The sequence below is a fragment of the Hemiscyllium ocellatum genome, chromosome 2 (assembly GCF_020745735.1).
Source record: "Hemiscyllium ocellatum isolate sHemOce1 chromosome 2, sHemOce1.pat.X.cur, whole genome shotgun sequence".
Taxonomy (NCBI): domain Eukaryota; kingdom Metazoa; phylum Chordata; class Chondrichthyes; order Orectolobiformes; family Hemiscylliidae; genus Hemiscyllium; species Hemiscyllium ocellatum.
Genome location: NC_083402.1, coordinates 40,139,328 through 40,154,070, shown reverse-complemented (window position 1 = coordinate 40,154,070; position 14,743 = coordinate 40,139,328). Strand labels below are relative to the sequence as shown.

At 36.6% G+C, this 14,743-nt stretch overlaps 1 protein-coding gene across 7 annotated transcripts in view; it reads left to right on the top strand.

Moving 5' to 3' along the window:
• Positions 1-14,743, top strand: part of arhgef28a (Rho guanine nucleotide exchange factor (GEF) 28a) — a 447,370-nt gene that overhangs the window by 178,808 nt on the left and 253,819 nt on the right. The gene's annotated exons all lie outside the window — the stretch shown is intronic.

Below are 14,743 nucleotides of genomic sequence, written 5' to 3'. Positions count from 1 at the left end.
TAATCTAAAAAAAAATCAGTAAAGTTTTAGAAAATGTCATCAGTCCCGCTACACAAACGTAATATCAACTGAGCAGAAATATTCCACACTACCTTGCATCCAATATAGACAAAAAAACCCAAATTCCAAGGATGAAATGAGAGTGATGTGCCTCTACCCCCCGGGCTGCATTGTACTGATGTCATATTAAAATTGTAAAAAGTGAAATTGGATATGGTGGGAGGAGACTCTTTGTCCTGTGACTGGATGCGTAACTAGCTTCAAAGAAGATGGCAATGGTTTTGGTAGGTCAATTATCTCGGTGCAATGAGTATTCAAATATTACTCCAGATCACGTCTTAATGATCTTCAGCTACTCATCAATTAATATCTTCCATCATAAAATCAGAAGTGGTGACGTTCTTCATAGATGATTGTACAGTGTTCAGTACAATAGCCACATAAATACTGTAACTACAACAGCAGATCTGAGGCTACGTTTTTAAGGTGATTGATTTCACCTTCTGATTTCCAAAGCCTGTGGACCAGGCATCAGAAGTGTGATGGGATACTGTCTTTTACGCCTAATCAAGTGGAACTCCAACAATATTTGAGAAACTCCATACTATCCAGGACAAAGGAACATGTTGTATAAACGCTCCAACAATTGATATAACATTTCTGTATATAGTCTATTGCTGATGCTGAATGGCTGCAGTTAATACCATCTACAAGTTATGCTTGCTTACTCTCAAGACTCCTTTAAACATTTCCTCCCAAACTCATGGATTCTAGAAGAAGAGAAGCAGGTACATTAGAACCTGTAAGTTGTCTTTCAAGTCATTTCTATGTTTGTAGTATGTGTTGAGTCAGACTCCTGAGACAGAAATGTAGGTGAGCTCTTTCTTACAGCAAGCACAGGTATGATGGGCCAAATACACCTCTTCTTAATTCTAAATTCTAGGCTATGATTCTATCTTGAATGATGCATGTACAGTTTAATTGGTTTGTTTTATGGTGCATCAATGTTTCAGCGATTGTTGGTTTTATGATTTAATTTGTTCAGCCTGTGAAATTATTTTATTGATATGTTCAATTTATACTGATTTATTTTTCTTTATTTCCTGAACCATGAATTTACTAAATTTGAAAACAATTGTCAAACCAGCAATGTGGTCAGTCTGACATTGTAGCAGCTCTGGTGGTACCACAAGCATAAACAAGCTCATTCACTTAAGTCACTCACTTAATCATCTGAAATTACCAAACTTAGGGTATTGTTAAATATAATTCCATTACTGACGTAAATACAGACCAGATTTGAAGAAGTTATTAATCTGTCACGTAACTACAATAAATCATATTGGTACCAACACAGTGGGTTGAGTGCTGTCCTCCTGTGTTGTAAATCTCTATGGTTCTACTGTAGTGCACAGTTCTTGCATGCATCACCTCCCCACAAACTGGAATATCATGTGCCTTCAGTTTTCAAAAATAATTGATTAGGAAATTTAAAACACGTACCACAGATTTTCTTTTTTGTCTTTAATACTAGTCTGACATTTTGTGGGGAGACTGTCACTTCTCTGAATCCTTAATAACCTCTACTTCCACTTCAGTTGGCTGCTGATTCTTCTAGATTAGTGGTAACTAAATTAGCGTTGCAGTTGCTTTTCTTAGCTATATGTCTGAAGTCCAATTAAACATCTGGTTATGGATATGGCCTATTCAGAATCTCAAATCTGTAGGTGTTTTGAATTTCTTGATACCACTTCTGGCAACACAATGTTCTATGAAATAAGTAATGGCCAATTGCTTTCTGGAGTGATTTGATATTGACTAGACTATTACAATGCACTTTATGCTGAACATTAAAGCCAGCTATTATAGATAAATCTGGATCTTTTATGGAGTAAAGGATGACCTTGTACAAAATTGTGTACAAATTTATATCTTGAATAAACAATAAATCAATTAGTTTCTGCTTTTCATGTAGAATACGCCTTAGATACCATTACAGCAGAAAAGTAATATCAAAATTGCCATGTATAGTAGAATAAACTATTAAACAGGTTTCTTTACCTGAACTTGCAAGGACTGTTATTGAATTCCATATGAATGACACAGCAGCTTTGAACCACTCTATAGAAAAGCTATAAATTCAAAGTTGTAAACTTTGCTGTTACTCTATTAATGGAACAACTGCGATAGTACATTAATGTTCTTTTAAATTTAAGATATCATTGTCTTTATTTAGCCTGTTTCAGCAATTCAAGAAATTAAACAATCTGCAACAGAAATAAATTTATAATCAGTTTCCACCAGAATTTCTGTTAATATTTTTTAAAAATATACCAGAACACACTTTTTGCTGCAACATCAGTTAACCTTATTAGGTGCACAATTTAAACTGCAATTAATTTATAAAATGGGAAAATAGTTGTAAATGGGATGAGCCACTCTTTACACGATAGAACAATTCACCGCAATGTAATTAGTTTGACACAAATGCCTCAGTATCTAGGGAGAGAGACAGTCAGTGAACCATGCAGTACTCTCTGTACCTTTCAATTACATCACAAAAACTTTAATTGCAAAAGTTTCATTTTCAATCAACTTTGGACTCATTTACTTTTTAATTTATGTTCGCCTTAAGAAAAAGCATAGAATCATAAAAGTAATCAGAATGTTAGCAAATGGCTGCAAAGAATTTTAGTACATTCTTACTGTGAACACCTGTTTTGCAAAAATGAATAAAAACCATTGTAGTAAATAATCAGTAAGGTGGATGCAAGTTGATGAAATATTGATGTATAAGTACATTTTGGTATTATAGAACTGAGTATTGCTATAAAAGGGCATGCTATTGAAGCTTTTTGCCTTTCGTTATTCAGGACAAAATTGCTGGAGCACCAAATCTCAAAGGAAACACTAATTAATACCAGTTGAGAAGAGGGTGCAGATTAGTTGGTTGGTGGACTTTGGTTGAAGAATTGCCATTTGAAATGTATCAGTTAACAGCCAAGCTTTTGTTTAAATAAAATCCAGTAAATTGACTCTGATTGGTCAAGGCAGTAGTATTAAAAAAAGTGTTTAGTGAGATTGTTAATGTGTAGGTTTTAATTTTCCAAAATTGGATACAAGTTTTAAAAGGGTTGGAGAATAACAAGTGTATGTAACTGTTTTATTTAAAAATGAAGAGAGACAATGGAAGAAACTACAGGCTAGTTAGCTTAACAGCTCTAAATGGAAAGGTGTTAGAAACTATTATAAATGATGATCTAGCAGCACGATTCGAGAAATTCAAGGCAATTGAGTAGAATCAACATGATTTTGTGAAATTGAAAATCATGTTCGAAGAAGTAACATGCTATGGATAAAGGGAAATGAGAAGATGTACCGTACTGACCTCTAGAACTCTAAAGTACCACAACAAATGTGGAATGTTAATGTGGAAAATAAAAGTTTTTTAGTAACATTAACATGGATAAACAATTGGCTGGATAACAGGAAATGTGGTCCAGACGTAAATGGATCATTTTCTGGTTGGCATGAAGTAATGAGTGGTGTGCTACAAGGATCAGCATTGGCGACTCAACTTTTTACAATCTATATAAATGACTTACAAATGACACACAAATACGTATGAAAATTGATTGGAAAGAGGATATAGGGATTTAGAGAGGTTAATGAGTGGGGAAAAGGGAGTTTGCTGTGGGAAAATGCAAGTTGTTTATTTTGACAGCAAGAATTAAAAATGCATATTATCTAATTGTTGAGAGATTTTACAGCACTGAAATGTAGAGAATCTGAGTTCCTAGTGCATGAATTGTAAAAGGTTACTGTGCAAGTGCAGCAAGCAGTTAGGAAAGTTAATAGAAAGTTATTTTTAATGAGAAGGGAATTGAATACTAAGTAGGGAGATTATGCTTCAGTTATACAGTGCACTGTATTGGTCTCTTTAAGGAAGGTTGCAGTTGAGTTGAATACACTTTGGAGAAGGTTTACTGGACCAATAATCTGGAATAGGTGGATTGTCTTATGAGGAAAGGCTGGACAGGTGAGTTAAGAAGAGTAAGAGGCAATTTGTTTGAAATTTGTAAGTGCCTTAACAGGTTGGATATGTAAAGGATGTTTCTTCTTATAAGAGAATCTAGAACCAGGGGGTCACTTTTTTAAAAAAAAGAGTCACCCATTTAGATCAAAGACAAGGAGAATTTCCTGCTGAGAAAGTCATAAAAATGTTCTTCAAAGGGCATTGGAAGCAGATTTTTTTGACACTTTTTAAGGCAGAGCTGGATAGATCTTTGGTAAGTAAAGGAATGAAAGCTTATTGAAGAAAATTGAAGAGTAATAGATCTCCATGATCTTATCAATGGTACAACGGCCTCGAGTTTGAGTAGCTTACTCTACTCCTGTACCTAATCTACATGTAGTACATGTAACTGGCTACACTGTGTGAACAACTAATAATCATAAATTGGTTATTAATCTAATTTGTAGCTCAGTTCAGATTGTTTTGCAAATTTGATCATTATATCATATCTAATGCTGGTGACTATGGTCTGAGTTTTGCAAGCACAGGCTAGTTGAGCATGGTTAGTAGTCTGCCTGCAGTGAACAACCAAAGGACTGATCGATCACTTGCTTGAAATTATAACCTACATGAGCACATTGCACTGCCACTGAAATTCATATACCGCTTTACTAATTTGTGTAGTAAGCAGACTAACAGCATCCTTTTAGTACTGAGCACCACTTGCGTTGCAGTGTGAAATGGTATGTGTTCCTGAAATTTTTGAGAAACCAATCCTGAGGTTGACTGGACATTATCTATGACAAAATGGTGACCTTTTGCACATTCATGATGTAATGTAATAAGATCATAAATGGATAATTCTAAAGTACCTACAGATGTATTAAGCTTGTGAGCAAAACATATGTTCTTTAAAAGACTGATGTACAAATCTAATGCTGGTTGATGTTGTAAATTTAGTGGCTGTCTAAAATCCCTATGTAGATTACACTGATTTCTGAGAGGAATTGTGGCATGTCATGCCTGAAGAGTATCAAGGGAACTCCAGGGCAGCTACAGTTTGAAAGACAAGATGCAATTCAAAAATTGCATTGCGATCTTTGGATTGTGTCCCAGGCTGCAAATGTGCTAAGTTGAAATACATTTATCTTGAATATCAAGAAAAATTTCACTGTTCCATTTCAAAAGTGAATTTCAGTACAGGATAGAATGCATTAAAGTGTGTGCCTTTTTTCTGACTCAAATTAAGTGAAGTATTTACTGGTTCAGAGCATGGGAAAATTTGAGCAGGCAATGTAGGCTGACATATAAATATAGTATAAAGGGAGTGCTTCACTTTTGGTGGTGAACTTTTTCAGATGAGAACTTAAATCAAAGCCCCATCTGCCTCATGTGTAGATGTATGTTTTTCGTGATATTATTCAAAGAAGAGCCAGGAGCTTTTCCCTATACCGTTGTTAATGCGTACCTGTTAACCAACATCATTTTAAGGTGAGAGGAGAAAGATTCTAAAAAAGACATTGAGAGAGCATATGTTTTGCTTTGTAACTGTAAAATGAGAATTAACAATGAAGAAAGATTTTTTTAAAAAGATATGAAAGGCAATTTTCTTTTACACAGAGGGTGGTTCATGTGTGAAATGGACTTCCAGAGGAAGTGGTGGATGTGGATACAGTTACAATGTTCAAAAAACATGTAGAAAAGTGCATGAATGAGAAATATTTGGAGGGATATGGGCTTGGCACAGGCAGGTGGGACTAATTTAGTTTGGGATTGTGGTTGACATGGACTGGTTGGACTGAGGAATCTATTTCTGTGCTGTGTGACTATCACTTAAACCAATTAGCTGGTCACTGTTTTTGGGATTTTGTATTGTATAAATTGCCTACTATATTGCTTAGATTAGAATATTGACTCTATTTCACAAGTATATTGATTATGAAGAAGGGTGATTATTGATTATATTGATTATAGGGTGTCCTGAGATCACGAAAGACAAAACGTATATGTAATTCTTTCTTCATTGTTCATTGTTAATTCCCATTTTACAGTTATAAAGCAAAACATATGCTCTGTCAATGTTACAAATTATCATTACTGGCAGCATTAAGGGTTGCAAATTAAATCAATTTTTACCTTATTTTGGTTTTACTCCTTATAAAGAGGAAAGTCACATCTTACGCTTCAGTAAGTGATAGTTTATTTTTCGCAATGAGCAGGTTGAAGCACTTAGTGGCAGGCTGAACAAAATCTCTGAACTCTGCTTTGTTGTTAAAGATACAATTGAAATTTTAGTGGCAACACCCAGAGATATAGCTTCCTTGCTGCATCACCTCCTGCTTTTTATCACAAAATCAGTTTTTAGTGTAGCTAATTGACCGATTGAAGCATAAAACGTACTCATATGCTTCATATGTGATATTTGGCAGATCTTCAAAGCAAATTGTTAAATGGAAAAAATTGAGGCTATCCTGAGAAAGGAAAGGTGCTATACCTATCAATGCATACTTGCTCTTTCTTGTTTCTTCTAAAAGTTCATTTATGTATATCCACTGTGTAGCTTTTGCACACTAATTTTCTTACCTCCTCAAAGAATTCCAGCTGATTAGTGAGGCATGACCTTCTGCTTAAATCTCTGATAACTATTTCTTGTGGACTTGGTGCTGTTTGGATAAATACTACCAACATTCCATGTAATGTTTCCCGCACAACAGATTTTTAGCTGAATGATATATAATTTGAGATTCATGTCTTTACTCTCATTTTTGACATGTTAAGATAGCATTTCCAGTATTGCAGTCCTGAAGTAAGGCTCCTAAAGTTAACAAGTAATTGTTAATCCAGGGTCAAAATAGATGAAATATTTATATAATGCCTCTTGTTGCTATATTTGATGCACCACTTTTCCTTTTGCTATCTGTAGTACAATATTTTTGTTAATTATTTCACCTGGTGTTTAATTTTTCTTTGTTTGTAATCTTTTTTTTTGTTGCATTCTATTCGACCTTGATTTGGTATTGCTGTTTCTCTTCACAGAAAATTTCTTTTTACAAGTAAGATGTGATATGTTCACATTCAGCCTGAAGACATATTTCATTGTATTTACCTCCGTACTTACCTTGAATTTTCCAAATGTCTACTCTAATGGTCTTTTGATCCTATTTTTAATGCTTTTTTCATTTTTATAACTTGGCATTTTTTCCTATTTGCTTACAAACATGTGAACCAGCAATTAACACCAATTGTTGATCATAATGTAATTTATTTTCTTTGACTATCTGCTCCAATAACTTCATTCCAAATATAGTCATGACAGAGATCACCTTTCTTACATTGGTCCCTTCTATCGAAGAAAATGATCTGTTATCTATGAGGTCAATCACCTTCTGTCCACAACATTTCAATAACAGCTCATGGATGTTCAATGCATTTTATCACACTGAGTCACTAGGACAGTTTTATCTCTCAGGAAAAACAACTTAATTTGCAGTGTCATCGGGAGTTTGGTCATCCTTTGCATGAAGCATTGAATTCATTACATCCTCTTCCACAAGAGAAAATCAATTTGTTTTCACACCAAGGAATTAGCTCCAAATAATTGGGGTATCAAATGGATACTAACTTTTGTGTATCAAGTATTGCTTTCTGGTGACTGCAGTGTTTGTGTACTTGACTTTTAGTGGATACTTGCTTATGTGCTTTCCTCTAGACTTGATTATTTTAGTACTCTCCTAGCTTGGTCTTCCACCATCCATCTTGAACTCATTCAAAATTCTGCTGTCATATCCTAAGTCTCATCATTCCATTCCACAATCACTGCTACGCTGCAGGGTCTCCATTTGCTCCAATACCATTGGCACTTCTGTTTTGAAATATTTGGGAGGGAACAGATGCTATTCACTTGAAGTGCACAGAGCGTGTCAGACTAATTTAAAAAACTGATACAGTTCGGTTTGTGGACTGGTCGCATTCTGAAAAACGTCAAAGTATGATGATACAGGGAAATGGGTAAGTGATTGGTTAGTCTTTTATCAAAAGTAGCTATAGTGTCGCAGTAATGCCACTGAACTAGTAATTCAGAACTCCATGTTAATGTTCTGGGAACATAGATGAAAAAAACTTGAAGTTGAATTCAGTTTAAAAAGTCTGGAAAACAAAAACCGAGCTGGTTCACTAATGTGAAGGAGGAAATCTGCCATCCTTATCTGGTCTGGCCAACATGTGATTCCTGATCCACAGCAATGTATTGACTTTGGGCACTTAAGGAAGGGAAATAAATACTGACATAGCCAGTGACACCCACATCCAATGCATTTAAAAAAAAGTTATTTGTTTAGTTTTCAAAATTTATTGAATTTATTGGTAACTGTAAGAGTTTATTAGTACGACTGTGGCTTGTTACCAGAAATAAAGCTTATTGAGATTAAAAGTGTCTTAATTATACATTTCAAAAAATACATTTAATCAATATAATAAATATGACACATGATGTTATGACTACAGAATGTGATCCAGGGCAAACATGCCTGCAGAACATGTAAGGTCATAAGTTGTAAGAACAGAAATAGACCATTTGGCCCGTCAATTATGCTCCATCATTCTTTGACATCGTGGCTGATTGGATTGTACAAAGTCTTGAACCTGGTTTGGTATTCTTGATGATCCCAAAGCATTCAGTTTATTTGTTTTGGTTAACTTTGTCAAGAACCTCATTGCTGATTGCTGGAAACCAATCTGGATACTGAGTCCCAGTTGTCGAGAGCTGGAATCCAAGTAGAAATCCCTGACAAGAGCACTTCTTGCCTCTGGATTCAGCAATTGCTTTTGTCCTCCTTTAAAGTCAGACACTAAATACCCATCAGTCTTTTCACTTTTAAAACTGACTCTACTCCCTCCTGTTCAGGTTTTAATTCCAGATCTTAATTTTGTTCAATGTCTGCATAGTTTTTGTTTTAATGTCAAGTCTGTGAAAAATGGTTTCTTTTGCCGAACATCTAAATTATTCTTCATAACAGTTGATATCACTTCATACTTTTTAAATTCTGGATCACTTTTCTTGAAGTTTATTTCCATGATTTATTCCTTTAGACCTCTTTTTCAAGAGGTACAGGTTTAGTATTGACTTCTTTTGTTTATGCAATTCATTTCTTTTCTGCTAAATAAAATCCTTCATACCTGTTTTACGAACTTAGTTAAGGTTATTTCAGTGATCAGTCTAAAATACTCCTTTATCGGTACGTCATGTGTTCTGTAAATTTTCTTTTTGCCTTCTTATTCAATTCAAACCTCATTATTTCAATGACAGAAGTTTTTTTCATCATTCTGAAGTTCTGTGCACTGTTGTGCCATTCTCCTTCAAAATATTCATTCCTTTCGTTTCAACATTAGCTTTGAGTATTATAGCTTTGCCAAATATATAGCTTTTGTTTTCTGTGTCTTTAAACCTATTGTATCTCCAGTTTTGGACAAATCTTAAGTAATATGTAATGAAAAGATCCTTTTAATTTGAACAGAATATGTAGGAGCAGGAATAGGCCATCTGGCCTGTTGAGCCTTCTCCACCATTCAGTAAGATCATAGCTGATTCTTTTGTGAACTCCACTTACCCTCCAGCTCACCATAACTCTTAATTCCTTTACTGTTCAAAAATCTATCTTTGCCTTAAAAACATTCAGCAAGATAGCCTCAACTGCTTCACTGGGCACTGAATTCCACAGATTCACAAACCTTCCTCCTCAACTCAGTCCTAAATCTATTTCCCCTTATTTTAAGGATATGCCCATAGTTCATCTCCACACTGCTATCTTATTTATTACCTTCATGATCTAATATATTTATATAAGGTATCACCCCTTCCTTTTTCTCAATTCTAATGAGTATAATTCCAATGAGTTTACTCAATGTGTCCTCCTAAGCCAACCGTCTCACCTCCGGAATCAACCTAGTGAACCTCCTCTGCACCTCTGTAGTGCCAGGACATCCTTTCTCAAGTAAGGAGACCAAAACTTTACACAGTGCTGCAGATGTGGCCTTACCAGCACCCTATATAGCTGCATCATTACCTTCCTGTTTTTAAACTCCATCCCTCCAGCAATGATGGATGAATTTTGAGAAAGACAACATGTCTGTTAGTGCCTTGCAATAGTTAATGAATGGTTAATTTGTAGGCTGAGGCAGAAAAAATTGGAAATTAGCTCGAAAAAGGGGCTAAAATGACAAATATTGTTGATAATTGGCTCGCCCTTGAGGAGGACAGGGCAATGCCAAAAGCATCCAATGAAGGTAGCCAGAATTCAATGACAAGTGAATCAACTTGATTTGGAGTCAGAAATAAAATCTCTTGACATTGAAAGGGAAGGTAAAAGAAAGAGAAATGTGGAATCTTGAGTTACAACTTCACAGAAATATTAAAAAAGTAGAAAGGAAAAGACCTTCAATTTCAGAGCGAAAAAGGAAGCAATAAAATTGAAATCGCCAGGGGAAAGCATCCAAAGAGCAAACAAGAAATAGCAGGAAAACTGGTGGATAACTCTGTTTTCACTCTTTGCTGGATTTGGCTAGGAATACTCACTTAGCAACTGAATTTAGTGAGGAATGTCTTTTTTTTTAAAAAAGAATGCCACACTTTAACATCTTGAGAAAATTGAACTGTATTGTTGCTGTGAGATTATACAAAGGACTTTGTAAAAGTATTTATCTCTTATAAATGAGCAATCCAATGAAAGCTGCTATCCTAAGTACCAGAGGTTTACAGACAGAGTATGGAAATTTTAGGAAGAAACAAAGTCAGTCTTTTGTGAACTTTGCTAGAGAAAAGGAGATGATATTTGATCAATGCAGTAAATGTATGGAAGTTCAACAAGACTTTGAAAAACTGAGCGAGTTGATACAAGTGGAAAAAATTAGAAATAGTGTCTCTTTAGTAGAAAAATAGGAACTTAAGAACAGGAATAGGCCATTCAGCCCCTCAAGCCCATTCACCATTCAGATAGATCATGATCGATTTATAGCCTAACTCCATATACTTGCCTTTGGCCCATATTTCTTAATACCTTTGCTTTGCAAAAAAAAATCTATCTCAGATTTCAAATTAATACTTGATCCAGCATCCACTGCAACTTGTGTAAGAGTGTTTTAAACATCCGCCATCCACATGCATAGAAGTATTACCTAACATCTCTGCTGAGCAGACTGGCCCTAGTTCTCAAACTATGCCCTCTAGTGCTAGAAGGTTCCAACCAGTGGAAATGGTTTATCTTTATTTACCCTATGTTTTCTTGTTGATAGCTTAAAGATATTGTTATGTTGACACCTGGAAGATAAAAGTTTCTAAGATGAGAGAGGATGCAGTAATTGCAGATGGCTATGAGCTGTATCATAAGTACATTAGTAACAGAGCACTGTCTGGGAATTCTTACAGAAACAGGAGAGATGAGAAAGTAAATCAAAGTGGGGTAAATTGCCTTGGGGAAAAATAGGCTGTCTTCAGATACACTGTCGGAGGTTATGAAACCAGGCACTTGATTTTTAATAGGCTGCACATAGGGGTAGTACGATCACCCGATTAAGAACATTTCATTTCATCCAAAATGAAAAGAGACATTTTGAAACATTGTCCTGTAAAATTTGAAATTGTAGCATCACACGGGTAAAGCTCTGTGTTCAAGAGGCAATAGTCTGGTCAAAGTGGAGTATTTTTTGGAGTGCCTCTCAGATGTTTGTTGCCTCATGGTAGAGGTCACATGGCTATGGCAAACCAGGAAGGACATTTTTACATCGTCATACAGGGTAGAAACAGACCAGTTGGTCCAACTTGTCCATGCTGACCAGATATCCTAAATTAATCTCGTCCCATTTGCCAGCACTTGGCCCATATCCCTCTAAACCCTTTCTATTCATATGCCCATCCAGATACCTTTTAAATGTTGTAATTGTACCAGACTTCACCACTTCCTCTGGCAGCTCATTCCATACACGCAGCACCCTCTGCATGAAAAAGTTGCCCCTTAGGTCCCTTTTTAATTTTTCCCTCTCACCCTAAACCTATGCCCTCTAGTTCTGGATTCCCCCACCCTAGGGAAAGTACCTTGTCTATTTACCCTATCCATGCCCCTCATTATTTTATAAACATCTATAAGGTCATCCTTCAGCTTTTGACATTCCAAGGAAAACAGCTCCAGCCTATTCAGCCTCTCCCTCTAGCTGAAATCCTCAAATCCTTGTAACATCATTGTAAATCTTTTCTGAATCCTTTCATGTTGCACAACACCCTTCTGATAGGAGGGAGACCAGAACTTCACATAATATTCCATGATTACCTTTCATACCAAACATCCCTCTCTTTTATGTAAAAAGCACTACCATGTCCATTTTGAATTACCCACACAATTTTTCTCATAAATTAGCAATTTGTTATTCCCATTAGTCACTGCACATGTATTACATGCATTGCCTTTAAATCATGCTTGTCAATTAATGATACACAAGTGCATTGTTATGGGCAGTTCATGTGGCCTTATGAACTATATTCATGATTCCTTCCTCGATGGATGACACCTTGGTGGAAACAGAGAAAGGGTGAGTATTCAGTGAGGTGAGAGTATACCAGGAGGCAGGTATGTGAGATGCAATGACCCTCATTATTCAGAAGCTGTAGTGAATCCTGTGACTGTCTGCCTCCATGGGTAGGTTGGCAGCTGCTATGGAGAGTCATGCTTCGGGTCTGCTGGTTATACACACCACATGTCGCACCCCACACACTCTCACACATCTCTCGTGTGCATACACACACATACACACACACACACACACACACACACCTGTATGCTACACTTACCTGCACATACCTATATGGCACATATTTACCACACACTCACACATGCAGCATACTCCACACACACGCAAACACAAAACATGACATACACGCACACCACATCCCAAAATGCACATACACATGTGCAAAACATACCAAAACATACACAGCATACCCCATGCACCCTGCCCCCAATAAAGCTACACCATACACACACACACACTCACTCACAAAGTACATATCACATATCATACCACACCACTCCACACAGCCACCATACATCCATCTTGAAGAGCAAGGGCAGAAGATACATGGGAGCTACCCCAAATGTCCTTCCAGAACACATTACAGGCAACTGTTTTAGAAGCACTTTGAAAGACTCCATTCTGACCATACTGCTGCCTTTTGAATACAGAACATGGTGCCAAAAATGAAGCTGGTGTAGAGCATGCAAGAAAAGCACAGTTGTTGAGATAGCCAAAGTAGAATGTTCAGAGCTGTGAAAGCTGCTGTAAAGAACTAAAATAAACCAAGAAAAAGACAATAAAGGGTGTAGCGAGATCAGGTGGCTGGACATCATAGAATATGAGTTCCCTAATTTGGGCTGTTAATCTGGTCTGATCAGGGAGCCCTGGCTGGTAGATAAATAGGGGAGTGTCAGAGATGCCGCCACTCTGAAAGCAGACTCTGAAGAGCAGAGCCAAAGTCAAGGACTACTCATGTGTAAATAAATGGTGACTTGATGATAGAATAACAGCCTCTCTGGAGTTATTTCTAAGGCCATCACTGCAACACTGAACAAGAAAATGTGGCTGCAGCTTTTCCGTTACTTGCCCCAGTTGAAAATGAAAGGTAACATGAAGAAAAACTGGCAGCTGTTCTATGCATAATGATAAAATTACAAAAGAGCAACAAATCTATTTAACAAGACAGTGAAGCTATGTTTACGACACTCTTATCACTATTAGGAAGAGATTGTTTCAAGATGTATTCAACCCCTGAATATCAGAAGAACAGGAGAAAAAAAATTGCAAAAACTTAAAAATCCCTGCAGACATCCTTTGAAACCTAATTGAATATAACTTATGAACATTATGGACGGAATCATATAGGGGTCTGTTTGATGTGGTCTATGGTGAGGTGTGTGACAAGAATTGGACAAAAAGTGTAGTGGGGCCCACCTTGCTGCTGACACCATCTCGCTTCATCTTTTATCCTTTTCACAATGTGCGGGGTGAGATTCCTACTCGGCAGCAGCGAGATTTCAATTCATTGTTGGATGCCTTGTTAACATTATAGATCACTTCATTAATACTCAGACTCTCTTCTTACCAAATTGGTCAAACAAGCTAGACATTGGAAAATATTCAACAAGGAAACTAATGTACTTGCGGAATCAGCTCACTGCTTGTTCAGAATGATCTCCATGTTGGAATCTGGGCAAAAGCATCTTGGCTAACAACCAATGGGCACCACACAAATGTACTCATCCTCCATGGACATTGGCATTTGAAAGCAGCGAAGCCATTGTGACAACTCTCTCTAATTCTTTTATATTCACTTGTCAGATGTGAGCATCACTAGCTCAATAACATTTATTACTCACCTCTCATGGCCTTGAGAAAGCGGCGGTGAGCTGCCTTCTTGAACCACTGAAGTCCATGTTCTATAGACGTACAATGCCATTAGGGGAATTTTGTGCCTGCAACACTAAAGGAATGGCAGAATACTCCTATGTCAGGATAATGAGTGGGTTGGAGGGATGTGGTGTTCTCATGTATCTGCTGCCCTTGTCCTTCTGGATGGTAATGGTTGTGGGTTTGGAAGATGCTGTCTAAGGACCTTTCAATGTCTTTAGTGCATTGTGTAGTTGGTTCACATTGCTGATAATAAGCTTAGATGGTGGAGAGAGTTGA